The sequence below is a fragment of the Ambystoma mexicanum genome, chromosome 5q, assembly GCF_040938575.1.
Source record: "Ambystoma mexicanum isolate Mex_15411 chromosome 5q, UKY_AmexF1_1, whole genome shotgun sequence".
Lineage (NCBI taxonomy): Eukaryota > Metazoa > Chordata > Amphibia > Caudata > Ambystomatidae > Ambystoma > Ambystoma mexicanum.
Window position 1 is genome coordinate 181984557 of NC_090933.1, and position 14559 is coordinate 181999115.

Below are 14559 nucleotides of genomic sequence, written 5' to 3' on the forward strand. Positions count from 1 at the left end.
CCCTTCACAAGTTTTGGAGCTCCACCAAAGATGGTTGCTGATAGACTGGGACCACTCTGAAATACTTTCCAAACCTTTTTTTTCCCTGCAGCCGAGATTTTCTTATTGATTGATTTAGCAAGATGCCATACGTCACATTTATGTTTAATATGTGGGAACTGCTCTCTCATTGCCTTGGCAATTGAAACGTGTCTGTCCGTGGCTATGAGGTCGATGTGCATTCCCCTCGATTGTAGATATTCCACTGATTTTATAAATCCTATGGCCACTGAGGATGTACATTGTGTTACCTGCACAACCACCGAACTCACAATTTTCTTACTATCCATGTCCTGAAGTGGTAGGTGCAGTACTTGGCAGAAAATCCAGGGCTGTCGCACTGTCGCACTGTCCATCGCCGGCTAGCCTGAATCGTTTGCCTTCGAATGTACTTGCTAGAGACAATTGTTCAATTTTCCAAGCATCACTAATGGCCGGAAACAGATAATCATGTTGGTATTTGTAGTACTGCGTTTTTGAAATGAAATGGAGTCCCACAAACTGAAAGAAAGACTCTAACTTTCTAAAACTGGAGCCACTAAAAAGTGATGCAGCTGCACACAGTAGATTGCCTGCTGGCAGTTTCCCCAGCATCGGTTGTGCAGACCATGAGAACGTATGATGTAATCTACAGGCGGCATGTATTGTGACGTTACTGCCTTGTTTTTGACAAGTCACATGAATCAATGGCTTCCCACATACATTCCCTCTGACGGAATGCCCACATTTCAGCATACTTATAATATCCATCAAACAACTGTCGAATACTATGTATTTTCCCTCTTTGATTAGACTGTCATCCTGCATCAAAGTTGTTTCGGCCTGTGACGTTGAGGACATATCACCACATTTGAAAGAAATATCGCTGCTATCAAGTTCTGATGCTTCGGTGAATGCTGCTGCTGGTTCATTCTCTGCCATGTCAACATCTGCTACCTCAAAATTGATGGGAGAAAACAACAATGTCGACAGCTTTTTTGGTGGCAATTATTTGGCGGGTGTAGTTTGTGTGAATTGATCTGCGACTACTTCAGAGCTATCTTCAATACATCCAGTATCATGTTGTTGCGGTGGTGCGGTCGTACTGTAGCAAGGGTCCAATACAACTTTGCTGGATTTCCGGACACATTCATTTAATGTTCTGGCCATTGGACATGAGCATCCCGAGTCTCAACACGCCGCGTCTGAATTAATAGTTCCTCCATAGTGTAAATGGTCTGGCAAGCAACATCTCTCATTCGCTTCACTGTCTGTGTATGTATAGTTCGCAGACCCACGGGTAACTAGAGGACAGATTGGAAAAGGGATGTTCAGTTTAAACACAAGATAAAGTATAGTAAAATTGACTGGAAAAAAACGTAAAATAGTCCCCAGCACAAAAAAAATTCTAAAGTTATGAACTGTCTGTAACTAACCTTATTTTTGTTTCTTTTCTTTGCAACTTTTTTGACTCGACCTTCAACATCTGCACGCTGTTGCTCCGATTCATATCCGCATGTCTCCCCTTCCTCTTGCGCTGCAACGACTATATTTTCTGTATCCGCATAGACAGCACGGAATGAGGCTCCATCGACTCCCTGAAACATAGTATTTTCATTACTGTGTATCAAAATATTGTTAGCATAAAACACACGTGAGGACGAACACACAGGTACATCTCAATAGCCAAACACGATTTAAACATTGCGTGGAACAATCAAACAACAAGTATTCGAGCTCTGATGACCTAGTTCGATGGAGCTGTCAGTATCCATACCTCTGGCTCTTCATGGACTGCCACGAATGATTGTATTGAAGAGGAGGCATCAGCAACTCCCTGAAACACAGTACTTGCGTTAGTATGGTTTTCAATATTGTAAACATAACACACACTTGGGGTCGACGGCACAGGTACATATAAAGAGATAACCACAAATGTTGCATTGTCTAAAAGAATCAAGGAATATTTAAATATGATCAGATTTAATCGACTTATTTCTCCGATTTCTTTACATCTGCATCATCTAAATGGGATCTTGTGATTGTAGTGGAAGCTCCATCGTCTCCCTGAAACACAGTACTTGCGTTAATGGGGAAGAAAGTATAGCAAATGGAATCACGTTATATGATCACGCTCGATGGAGCTGTCAGTATCCATACCTCGTGCAGCTGAAGAATATCTATGGATGTTGTAAATGTGGTGCGCACTTCCGAAAGCTGTTGCGCAGATTTGTATCCGCATGGTCCCGCTTCCCCTGGAATTACTTGATTGTCAGGCTCTGCTTCAAGTGCGTGGGTTGACGCTTCAACAACTGCCTGAAACATAGTATTTGCATTAGTAAGGATTACAATATTGAAAACACAACACACACTTGGGGTCGACCGCACAGGTACATATCAATGGCTAACCACGAATGAAACATGGTGTAGAACAATCAAACGACAAGTGTTCCAGTCCTGATGATCACGGTCGATGGAGCTGTCAGTATCCATACCTCGTGCTGCTGAAGAACATCTAGGACTGTTGTCAATGTGGTGGACGCTTCAGCATCTCCCTGAAAGACAGTACTTGCATTAGTATGGATAACAGTAATTATAACTGAAAACAAACACCAGGGGACGACAACTAAGGGGACGACAATTGGAAAGCACTAACCAAACAATTGGTAAAATAATCACACGATACATAAAAACTATTACTTGACATGCATAAAACAAGTCTGTATCGGAATAGCCAAGTATGATTACCTGATATGCACTAGAAGTGGTTGATAACTGCGAGCATGTCACGGAAGTAGAATGTTCTTGCTTCAGATTCAAGGGATAGTCAAGAAGTTGTAAAGGTAAATTATTGTTTGATAATGAAATGCCAATATTTAAAATTGCCATGTAAGGAGACAGAATACTTGAGAGTAATGCTATTGAAAATGCGCAATATAGCACAGTTACCTGTGACCATATATAGATTTCCTTTGGGGGTTATAAAATCAAAAAATAATGTATTGACATGTCATTATTCAAAAAGCTATACACTCATATCAATATCGAAAGTATTACAAGGGAGTATTACAAGGGACACAACACCTAAAATATCAATTAATCCATTCGGCTACCTACACACTACCGCAAGGCCTAAAGCTAAATCCGGACACTTGACTCACCAGTGGCGGAATGTAGACGAATAGAGTTGGAATAGCGTTTGCGAGCAATTTTCGTGTTGTTCGCCGTTTATTCTTCTTTGTTACCCAAGATGTGGCGTACATGTTCGAGGAAAAGTGCCGGCTGCAGATGCGGTATCGATCTCCCCTCTTATCCTCTAAGACTTGTTGGACTCTACTTTCCAGCTCATCCAGTGGATATCCGCAATGTCTGACCTATTCTCTTATTCGATCAACAGTTTTCGGGAATACATGCATTGTAGTGCCTTCAGATTTTGCATGGGTCTTCGAAGGGCAACCGCTAATCGAACAGGCAGGCATTGTTGAAAATTCTGAAAAGCAAATATCAAGATTATTATAAAACCTTGATGAATAAAAATGTCATAAAAAAGTAAATGAACCATACCATGCTCAATGCAAGGTTTGTTTTGGTCGCCGGAACTATACCAGTTCATCATGTGCGGCTTAGTATTTGCATAAGTTACAGAAATGTTTTAAATTATGTGACTAAACTCTGAACATGTGACTCGTCCCTTGGATGTCTGTCTTGCACGAAAAGGAAACATGCTTACATTATAGACTGGACCCTCGAAGGATGCAATTCTATGACAATTGACACAGATGAAAATAAATGGATCTATCGATAGCATAACAATTGAAACTCAAGTCAATAGCAATGAGCCAAATGAACAAGGCACTATTGGGTACTCTAATCGCAAATAGATAGAAATTTAAAAATGACCGAAATATGACTAGGATACATGGCCTTACCTTGACCAACAAACAGTTGGATTCAGCAGGCCGAGCAGTATGTTACAGGAGAGCAGGTAGATGGCCACAGGTAGCACACTGACGTGTTTGCTCGAAGCAGTCACAGATGGCACGACGACGACCAGATTAGCATAGATCTCAGTGCTTCTCAGGTAGAACGTTCAGGAGTTGACTTGCAAAGCACAAAGATGTTCTCATGAGACAAATCAAGTGGTTTATAAAGTATTAGAAACAGGGGTGTGTTTGTGAATGAATGATGTGTGTATGTCGTGGTATTATGTGGTTTGCAGGGGGGCGGCCAGCGTCAGGCTTGGCCTGCCTGGAGACAGGGGGTCTGAGGAGGTGAGCGATTGCCCCTTTGGCGTGGGATACCTTTTGAAGTGTACATGGTGTTTGGCACCTTGGCCGTTATCGCCCCTGACAGCACACCATGGCAGCGCTCATCCACGGTTGCGAAATGCCTTTGATGGGGGGGTGGATGGATGGGCCGGTGGGCGTGCAGACAAGGCACAGGAAGACTGCTGAATGGAGACACACTTATGTGGATTGCAGGGGGGCGGCCTGCCTCAGGGGAGGCCTGCCTGGAGACACGGGGTCTGAGGAGGCCATGTGAGCAATGGCCCCTGGGCGTGGATACCTTTTGAAGTGTACATGCTGTTTGGCACCTTGGCCGTTTGCGCCCGTGACAGCCCCCCATGCCAGCGGTCATCCCCGGGTGCGAATCGAACGCCTTTGATAGAGGGGGTGGGATGGATGGGCCTGGGGCGTGCAGATAAAGCACAGGAAGACTGCTGAATGGAGACACACTTATGTGGATTGCAGGGGGGCGGCCTGCCTCAGGGGAGGCCTGCCTGGAGACACGGGGTCTGAGGAGGCCATGTGAGCGATGGCCCCTGGGCGTGGGATACCTTTTGAAGTGTACATGCTGTTTGGCATCTTGGCCGTTTGCACCCGTGACAGCCCCCCATGCCAGCGCTCATCCCCGGGTGCGAACCGACCGCCTTTGATAGAGGGGGTGGGATGGATGGGCCTGGGGCGTGCAGATAAGGCACAGGAAGACTGCTGAATGGAGACACACTTATGTGGATTGCAGGGGGGCGGCCTGCCTCAGGGGAGGCCTGCCTGGAGACACGGGGTCTGAGGAGGCCATGTGAGCGATGGCCCCTTTGGCGTGGGATACCTTTTGAAGTGTACATGGTGTTTGGCACCTTGGCCGTTATCGCCCCTGACAGCACACCATGGCAGCGCACATCCACGGGTGCGAAATGCCTTTGATGGGGGGGTGGATGGATGGGCCGGTGGGCGTGCAGACAAGGCACAGGAAGACTGCTGAATGGAGACACACTTATGTGGATTGCAGGGGGGCGGCCTGCCTCAGGGGAGGCCTGCCTGGAGACACGGGGTCTGAGGAGGCCATGTGAGCGATGGCCCCTGGGCGTGGATACCTTTTGAAGGGTACATGCTGTTTGGCACCTTGGCCGTTTGCGCCCGTGACAGCCCCCCATGCCAGCGGTCATCCCCGGGTGCGAATCGAACGCCTTTGATAGAGGGGGTGGGATGGATGGGCCTGGGGCGTGCAGATAAAGCACAGGAAGACTGCTGAATGGAGACACACTTATGTGGATTGCAGGGGGGCGGCCTGCCTCAGGGGAGGCCTGCCTGGAGACACGGGGTCTGAGGAGGCCATGTGAGCGATGGCCCCTGGGCGTGGGATACCTTTTGAAGTGTACATGCTGTTTGGCATCTTGGCCGTTTGCACCCGTGACAGCCCCCCATGCCAGCGCTCATCCCCGGGTGCGAACCGACCGCCTTTGATAGAGGGGGTGGGATGGATGGGCCTGGGGCATGCAGATAAGGCACAGGAAGACTGCTGAATGGAGACACACTTATGTGGATTGCAGGGGGGCGGCCTGCCTCAGGGGAGGCCTGCCTGGAGACACGGGGTCTGAGGAGGCCATGTGAGCGATGGCCCCTTTGGCGTGGGATACCTTTTGAAGTGTACATGGTGTTTGGCACCTTGGCCGTTATCGCCCCTGACAGCACACCATGGCAGCGCACATCCACGGGTGCGAAATGCCTTTGATGGGGGGGGTGGATGGATGGGCCGGTGGGCGTGCAGACAAGGCACAGGAAGACTGCTGAATGGAGACACACTTATGTGGATCGCAGGGGGCGGCCTGCCTCAGGGGAGGCCTGCCTGGAGACACGGGGTCTGAGGAGGCCATGTGAGCGATGGCCCCTGGGCGTGGATACCTTTTGAAGTTCATGCTGTTTGGCACCTTGGTTGTTTGCGCCCGTGACAGCCCCCCATGCTAGCGCTCATCCCCGGGTGCGAACCGACCGCCTTTGATAGAGGGGGTGGGATGGATGGGCCTGGGGCGTGCAGATAAAGCACAGGAAGACTGCTGAATGGAGACACACTTATGTGGATCGCAGGGGGCGGCCTGCCTCAGGGGAGGCCTGCCTGGAGACACGGGGTCTGAGGAGGCCATGTGAGCGATGGCCCCTGGGCGTGGGATACCTTTTGAAGTGTACATGCTGTTTGGCACCTTGGCCGTTTGCGCCCGTGACAGCCCCCCATGCTAGCGCTCATCCCCGGGTGCGAACCAACCGCCTTTGAGGGGTGGGATGGATGGGCCGGTGGGCATGCAGGCAAGTGTGTGGGAGCGAGGGGCCATCAGGCCCCTCTCATCCTTTGCTTCTCAGTAGAAACTCGGACTTTGGTTGACATTCGCGTAGATGGGACCACTGAGCAGGACACGGGGCATCCATTTTTGTACCCCCTTTCCACTCCATCTTGGTGACCAGGCCTCACTGCGCAGAGCACATGGCCCCCACCCTCGTTCCCACTCTGACTGGAAAACTCCAGAGGTATTTGCAACAGCTAATACATGTAACACATCACTCTTCCTCTGAGATCACTGCCCTGCATGTGAACCAGCCTGAACTAAGCACATAGCTCGTTCATCTCCACAAACGTGTCCTTGCCCATGCACCCTCGCCAGTGGAAACTTACTGCCATTCTGGCCCTGTGTCCCTGCAAGGTATTCTCTTCATGTGCCAGACCACTGACCATGCCATGATGCCCACCTAGTAGATCCCCAACTAACATTAGACCCCTACTGCAGTATATCGTTGCCTATCAATAACAAATGCCACATACCGGAGATTCTTGTGAGCATAGAGCCACACTTCAAATAGTGTATTATAGTGGTCAAGACCCTTAACCTAAGGCCTGTATAATCCAATGTTAATTGATAGTATAGATATTTGTGTGACTTTTATAGAGACATAACCGACTGAAAGACTTTGAACAAGTGTTATTTAGTGCATGCATTGAGAACATATTATGTTAGCTTAGATAGTGACCACCCTGCTTCACAGCGACCTGACCTTCACCCATTCGAAGCACAGATGTCTGACGTCCATCCTTGAATGGAGACACACTTGATTCATTTAAAAAATCGAAACAACCGTTGTTAAAATATATGTGGTGTTTTATTTTGTATCTTATTTTGATGACACAAAAATACAAGACTTTAAACATTGTACAGGTCAGGTTACAGCACAGCGAGAGGAAATCCCCTGTACTTACCGCTGTCACTCGGGAACGTTTCTCTTATGGCACGAACGGCACAGGCGGGTATCACTCTTCGAATGCGGTGTCCAAGCCTCCCATGAAGCCACCATGTAAAGGAACGATAGGCCACCATCCTGTACCACCTGTGAAAAGGACTGAAACAAACTGTTTTTAAATGACCAAAATAAGTTTAATAAACGTTTGTTGTCAATGACAATTCTTGTAACTAATGGCATTCTGCTCGGACAAATGCTATCTAGACACTGCACACTATTGAACGACTTTCATGCGTTACAATGATATGTATATGTAATTTTGGATATAGTAGAAGACCATGAAATAGGAGTGGCATGACAAGCAGAGTATACTTACTCGTTACTCGCATTACGAGGACGAACAGTTGCGCGAAGTTCGTGCATAAGCACCATCATTATCCTCAACACGGACCGTGTGAGGCAGGCTGCCCTGAAGTCTGGCAGCTCGGTGATGCATTGCGGTCGTGGCTCGCCTTCCGAAATGTAGGCCACGCATCCCGAGTTTTCACAGCAGCAGCAGTTCTCGTCCTCGGTTGGCATTAGCTTGCACCGATTGCATGTGCACCAGGTGGAAACACCGTCCATGCGACTAGGTCCAGGCTCTTCAGCTGTTAAATCGTCCTCCCAACTAAAATATTTTATAGCTGTGGTACTGGTATCTGTTCACACGGGCTACAAGCAATGAAGGTAGCTGACCAGAGCACAGAAACGAGTCACAGAATACTCAAAGTAACACAGAGAGAGGAATGGAATCGAAAATCTGCTGCTGTGTGTTGTGAAACGGCCTGTTTATACTTATTGAGGAAAGAGGTGTCCTGCCATTTCCATGGCGACATTAGCTGAAGCACAGCGAATGTTGACACGAGACGTGCTTTGGCGTTGTGAAATGGGCGGTACGCGTCTGCTGATGACAGGCTCAGGGGCGGGGGATATGATTTAGTGCTGCAAAAGCAGGTCAGCCAGGGCGATGGGGGAAATGATAGGATTATCACAAAATGGCAGCTCCCTGATGGCTGTTTTCGCGTGTATTTAATGGACGAAAACTCGGGTAAGGTCCATAGGAAATTTTTCTAAATTCGAGCGACTTAGGCTTAAAAACACATGGCCGTAGGGGAAATACATTTTTTTTGACCGAACCATTCCTTTAATACATGTACAATATAAAACATGAATACATGGAGGACAATTTGCAGTAAGCGGAATAAAACAAACAAATGGGAAACTTTCCAAAATGAGATGACAAAACGCATGGCCCCTTGGGCAGGCATAAGAAAACATATATGCAAACAGACAGCGCTCTGTAGCCAGCACTATTCTTAGCAACAGTTTGCTTTAAACAAATGACACGTGTTGTCTCAGCACACATGACCCCATGATCGAGGATAGCTTGTCTTTCCTTGCATCAAAACTCTTTTGCTCTTAGCACCTTAAAGTCTGTACTTGAATTTCTAAACACACTCTCCCTCATGGGCAGCAAAAGTGCAGTACACCCCCAGCTGCAAATGTTCGAGTTAGCACGTGGCAAACACAGGGTAACCCACATGCACAGTGAAAACCCCATAAATCACACCACGGTTCTTTCACAGACGGCACCACAATGCTTCAGTACTAGTAACTTCTGTCATGTCAGCCCACTAACCCCCCAAACTTATCTTTAGTCCGGGAGCCCCACAGGACTACCCGGACGAAGAACGTTGTGACAAATAGCCGCCTCTCGCCCCGTGGTTCTCTTTCCTCAAATCCACCGATATGCCGTATCAATCAGCGTGAGGGGGGCTCTGTCCTCTTCCAACTGACATCACCTGGCACACACTGCACCTGCACTGCGCCATTGCCGGCTGATAAACTGTCCCAAATCACAGTCAGCTGGCAACACACGTGTAATCTAAGAACTGCAGTTTGTACTCAAAGGCTGCTGGGAATTGTAGTTTCCCACCTCTCGTAGCTCACAATCACTTACAGAGAAAACTGCAGCACCCCACGTCTGCCCCAGTGTTACGCTCACCTGGCTCCCACAGGGGCGTCGATCTGAACTGGATAGCTGCGGTCTCCACCAATGTGACGCGCAGTGCCGAGATGACGGACTGGACTGGCCCACCTAGCTTCTTTTGCTTGGCCCGTAGGAATATGCTTCTGCAAATGGAGAAAGGGAATTAACCACCGGTGGAGTTGAGCGTTAACACCCCACCACTCCCGCTGTTCTCCCCACTGATCACCTTTGATGTCCCCTCTTATAGTGTCACCTGATGGTTTGGAAAGATGAGCTCTCCACTCTGCATTGAGCGCAGGGGCGCGGAGATAGCCAGTTGCTTCACTGGCTCGAATGAATTGGTGAGTTCCAGAACAATATTGACTCTGACATTCCCGGCAAGACGCCGTAAGTATGTAGTTCGTAAGAGTTCAAATGTCTGACTTTCACTCTTGTCCGATTCCTTGCAGGTTGCAGCTTGACCCTAGCGAAGAGTGCCTCGTGCCAACCGGTAATATTCAGGTAAGGATTTGTATTATCCAGCACAGTTCGATAAAACAATGTCATTATGTAACCTGTTGCTTTCTCCCTTATTCAGGTGCTGAGAGAAAGTATGAAGTATCGGGGAATAATGCCTCCGGCGGTAAAATCAGGTAAGTCTATTGTGGTGAGGAGGTTTCCCCTTGTTTGTCCCTTTGTTTCACCTTGCTGTCCTTTTGTTTCCCCTTAGGGGCCGGGGTTCGGCGAGGATGCAGTGGAAGCTGCGCCGACCCGTGAAGAGGAATAGTACCCCCGGTGGTAAAATCAGGTAAGTCTATGGGGGGTAACTAATATTGCCTCTGTGTATTCCCTTGGTTCACCTTGCTGTTCTTGTCTTCCCCTTAGGTGCCGGAGTGCGGCGGGAACATGCAGAAGGATGCGGTGGAATGTGAGGATGCTGCGAAGGCTGGTGAGTTCAGCGCGGCGCTGCAGCAGGCGAGGCGACGCGCGTAAAATAAGTTCTTTCTTCCAGCTCGAAGGCGCGATGAATCGGGAATTCAGGTAAGGATCAAAGGTATTGCTCTTGTTCTAACCTTTTCTCCTTCTTTCTCCCTTTTTCTAGGAGCTCCAGACTCGAAGCGGGCGTGGCAGAAGACTGGATGCAGACTTGCAGGCACGGTGAGCGTTACGCTGCTGGATGCAGAATAACACGAAGCGTGTGCTGCTCTTGGGGTGTGGTTTAAATAGCCCCGAAAGTAGTTCCAGGTAAGTATTCCTCCCCAGCCCCACCCGAGTAAAAAATAGTCCCTAGGTAAAGTAGTCCCTTCCAAGCCTCTTTTGGCTTGGAGCTCTTGCAGAATGGTCTGCATCAGGTGAGTTTGCAGCATGGTCTGCATCAGGTAAGTTTTAATCTTGTTTCTTGTGGTCCGTAACCTTTCCAGTCGATTAAATAAAAAAGTTTTGACTTCATCAGCTTGGAGTCCAGGATGTTTTTAACTTCAAATTCGGGTTCCCCGTCTACAAGCATGGGGTCTGGTGGCTTGGTTAGTCCTGTCCCTGGTTGCACTGGCTTCAAAAGTGACACATGAAAGACGGGGTGAATTTGCATATTAGCAGGTAAGTCCAACTTGACAGCCACCGGGTTGATAGTGACCTTAATAGAATAAGGTCCCAAATATCTGGGGTTAAAGGTCCGTGTTCCCTTTAGAGGTATTTGTTTTGTGGCTAACCATACTTGGTCCCCTATCTGGTATTGTGGAGTATCACTTCTATGCCGATCAGCATCTTTCTTGTAATTTTCTTTCACCTTTTTTAAATGTGCAGTTGCTTCCTTAAAAGCTTGTGTAATCGTAGCGTGCAGATGGTCCACTGCGGGCATTTCTAAGTGTTGGGGTGAGTCAAGGTCTGAGGTTCGAGGATGGTGCCCATATAAGGTATAAAAGGGGCTTTGACCAGTTCCAGAATGTACTGAATTATTGTATGCATATTCGGCGATCCAATGAATGCCTTTCCAATTACTCTCAGTCTGATGTAACATACAACGCAGGTATTGTTCGAGAGTCTGGTTGGTCCTCTCCGTTTGACCATCAGTTTGGCGGTGGTGACTGGTCGATAACCTCACATCGATTTGCGCCAATTGACAACATTTTTTCCAAAAATGTCAAATGAATTGACTCCCCCGGTCAGAGACCAATACGGACGGAAATCCGTGTATGCGAATAATGTTTTCCAGGAACTCCTTGGCCAGGATTGAAGCTGAAGGTAATCCCTTTAAAAGAATAAAGTGAGCCATCTTGGAAAAAAGATCCACAATAACTAGAATGGTGTTAAATCCATTGCATGGGGGTAGATCAGTAATAAAGTCTAACGATAAGGTGTGCCATGGTGTAGGCGGAATGTCTGTAAGAGTCCAGCTGGTTTTTTCTTTTGACTTTTGTTTTGGGCGCAAATGCCACAAGACATCACAAATGATTTAATATCCTTTCGCCAGGTGGGCCACCAGAATTGTCTCTTAATCTTAGCTTCAGTTTTTGCAATAACTGGGTGCCCCTCCATTAGGGTATCATGATAACGGGAAATGACTAGCTCCTGTAGTTCCTTATGTGAGGTAGAAATAGCCGCCCTTGGTAATAAGGCAGGTCATTGGTGACAGAGTAGTCCGGGCCTTTCTTTACCCAGTCCTGCAGGGCTGTAGGATCAAAGAGTTGTTGGATCTTTTCCTGAGTGTCCTCTAATGTCTGTAGAGTAGTCATGCCAAGAATCCTTTGTTCGGAAATTATAGGTACTGGTTCTGGGTTCACTTCTGCCTCTCCCATCCCTATTCGGGATAAGGCGTCTGCTTTACCATTCTTACAACCTGGTCGATAGGTTATCACGAAATCGAACTCGGCAAAGAACAATGCCCATCGGAGTTTCCGTGACGATTGGGCCTTGGCTGTCTTTAAATACTGTAAGTTCCGGTGATCGGTGATCACAGTAATGGTATGCCTGGTACCGAGAAGATAGTGCCACCAAGCCTTGAAGGCGGATTTAATGGCTAACCGCATAGTTTAACTCGGGTGCCGAGAACTTTCTGGACCAAAATGCTACTGGGTGAAGCTGGCCAGTTTCAGGGTCCTTTTGAGACGGGACAGCTCCCATGGCTAGACTGGATGCATCAGTTTCCACTATGTATGGAAGTTCAGGGCGCGGGTGCTTTAATACAGGTGCAGACGTGAATTTCGCTTTCAGCTCTTGGAAGGCATTTTCAGCTTCTTCAGTCCACATAAAGCGTATATTTTTTCGCAAGAGCGCTGTGATGGGATGTACAACATGTGAAAAATCCGGGATGAATCTGCAGTAGAAATTGGCAAAGCCGAGCATGCTTTGTACTCCTTTAACTGAACTTGGTGATGGCCACTTAAGGATTGCGTCCACCTTTCGTGAGTCCATTCGGACTCCTCTTGGGGTCAGGATAAACCCAAGGAATTCAATTTCTGTGGCATGAAAAACGCATTTTTCCAGTTTTGCATATAGTTTGTGCTGGCGCAATTTCTCAAGGACTGCTCGGACGTGCTTCACATGGTCAGATTCTGAAGAGGAGTATACTAGAATATCATAGATATATACGACAACACAAACGTCAATGAGTTCACGAAGGACATCGTTCATGAAGTATTGGAAGGCTACTGGTGGATTGCACGACCCGAAAGGCATCACCTGGTATTCGAATAACCCATACTTAGTGCGAAAAGCAGTCTTCCATTCGTCACCCTCTTTTACACGTACCAGATGGTATGCCCCCCGGAGATCTAACTTAGTGTATATGCAAGGGTCCTTCACTTGGTCTAGTAGTTCAGGGATCAGAGGCAATGGGTATTGGTTCTTAACAGTTATCTGGTTCAATGCGCGGTAGTCTATGCACGTTCTGAGGTCACCTTCCTTTTTGAGCCCGAAGAACAAAGCAGAAGATGCAGGGGACTTGGATGGGCGAATGAAGCCATTAGCAAGGTACTAGTCTAAGTATTGTCGTAGGTGAAGGTTCTCAGGTTCCGTAAGGCTGTAGATCCTGCTACAAGGGGGTTGTGCACCGGGTATGAGATCGATTTGACAATCGTACGATCTGTGAGGTGGTAAGGTGTTTGCCTGTTCTTTTTGGAAGACATCCTGGAATTTTTGGTATTCTGGAGGTAGTTGCACGACTGCTGTGGTTACTGTGGCCAGGCCTGCGTTCAGATTTTTCTTTGGGTAACAGGTTTGTGCACAATCCGGAAAGGTTATTCTCTTCTCTCGCCAATCAATACAAGGATTATGTGTTTGCAACCAAGGTATCCCCAGTATTATTTGGAACTGTGGGGCTTTGATTAGATCAAACACGATAGTCTCTCGATGCCCATTCTGACCCAATAGTGTCATCTCTGTGGTGGAATGAGTTACAGGCCCAGAGGCGATTTCCATTCCATCGACTGTGGTGATGACATCTGAGGTAGTTTTTCGGCAGAGAGGTAGATTCATCCTGGAAGCCAATTCATAGTCCACATAGTTTCCTATGGCCCCGCTATCAATGTATGCCCTTACTGCGTGCATACGCAATGGCTGCCTTGGATCTACGAGGACCATTGGTATGATGAAATGCGAAGTCTGAGTATCCTTCTTCAAGCTCGGCAAGGGACCTCTACGCTTGTCGGGCGTGGTCGTTTCCAGAGTCTGACTCCATATGGCTTTTATCAGCAGCTCCTACCACCTTCTTCGGTGGTTTTACAGGGCAATCCCGTAGAAAATGCCCAGAAGTTCCACAATATAGACACAATTTCATTTGCCATCTCCTTTCTCTTTCCTTCTGGGTTAAGGGTCCTTTAACCCCTCCGATTTGCATGGGTTCTGAAGCATCTGCTCCTTTGGTGTTATCGTGGGTTTTGAACAACACCCGATTCTCAAACTTGGCTCGATCAGCCTTTCTGTTCTGAAGTCTGTGATCCAACTGGACCACTAAGTCTATATATTCAGCGCAGTCTTGAGGTGGGTTCACGACTTGAGCCAAGACATCCTTGAGTTCTCCTCGAAGCCCTC